This window comes from Anarrhichthys ocellatus, unplaced genomic scaffold (genome assembly GCF_004355925.1).
Source record: "Anarrhichthys ocellatus isolate YVR2014 unplaced genomic scaffold, GSC_Weel_1.0 scaffold18, whole genome shotgun sequence".
Lineage (NCBI taxonomy): Eukaryota > Metazoa > Chordata > Actinopteri > Perciformes > Anarhichadidae > Anarrhichthys > Anarrhichthys ocellatus.
Genome location: NW_022280048.1, coordinates 15404 through 16870, shown reverse-complemented (window position 1 = coordinate 16870; position 1467 = coordinate 15404).

Genomic DNA, 1467 nt, shown 5'->3' with positions numbered 1-1467 from the left:
GTGTGTGTGTGTGTGTGTGTGTGTGTGTGTGTGTGTGTGTGTGTGTGCATGCGTGCGTGTAGGTGTGTGTGTGGCTAATAGACAGACCTCCAAAATGAGTCCTGGGGCTGACTGATAAGACGGTGAAAGGAAAGAAAAATTGTTTTATAGTCAAAAAAAGGTAATGGAATAAGTGCGCAAATTCACCTAGTGCTGCTGGGAGAGAAACACACCCACATTTACCCAGGATGTATTTAGGCCTCCTTCATGCCCTAGTTTCACTCATACACTCAGCAGCCTCACATTAAATATGCAGCAGAATGACTGTAAGCACCAGCACGCACACACAAACTCAAAAAACTCACGCACCTGTCGAGCTGTATTAGCTGTAAAGGAAGGGGGGGGGGGGTGTCTGGTGTCAGGTGAAGGTGAGGTCAAATGGAGCGCGAGTATGTGCTGCGTCCGCTTTGATCGCTCGCACACAGTGTTCACATTTGTGCACAAGCTTTTTGCACGTGGCACCGGATTGTTCGCTGTCTGTTTGTGTATTATATGCGCGTGTCCACCGGTCTACCAAGTATGCCCACTGTCACAGCAGATCCAGCCTGACAGCCGGCTAGGGCAAAGGGAAGAGGTGTGCCTCTGAGAGACAGTATCACTGCTCTGTTTGTAAAACAAAGCTGACAATTGGGAGAGGAGAAGAGAAAGAGAAAAAAAGAGAGAGAGAGAGAATGACTAAAGCACAAGGAATAAAAAGGCAGAGAGGTGGAGATGTCTGCGGAAGAAACCCATGAAGTAGTTATCAGTACCAAACAGAGCAGCAGCCAGGGGAGAGGAAGTGGGCCTAGTATGGATGGCTGAAGCGTCAGCACCGAGTTGTGTCCGTCTAATCACTGCATGCGTCTCCCAAACAAAGCCCGGGCTGCAGTTTACATGTGTCCACCCATGGAGAGACACTACATGCGATGAGCAGCAGCGTCTGACTCAGAGCTTCAGTCTCAATGAGTTCAGGGAGAATATGAAATATGAATCAGTTTTAAAAACAGAAGTCACACTGGTAAAGGCACATGTATTATGAAGGGACTTATAATGTTTAATGAGGATCTCATTAAGGAAATGGAGGGACGAAGGAATGCAGTGATAAAAAGAAAGAAAGATGGCAGAAAGTTAGTGAAACATTACAGCGAACAGTGAAGGCTGTGAAGAAAAAGGTTACGGACAAAGAGGATAAGATAATAAGTGAGGAGGGAAGGAAGGATGAAGAGAACAAAGGAGAAAACGAATAAAGTCGTAAAGGGAAGGATATAGGAGGCAAAAGAAAAGGCAAATATATATATATGATGCAGTTAAGGACGATTAGAGGCATGTGAGAAGTTTAGGAAGGAAGGGTTTTAGTGAGAAAACAAAGTAGTAAGGAAAGAGTTATGGAAAGAGAAGGACGCACAGGGAAAGACAGAAATCCTCCATAGAGACACATGTATACAGGCC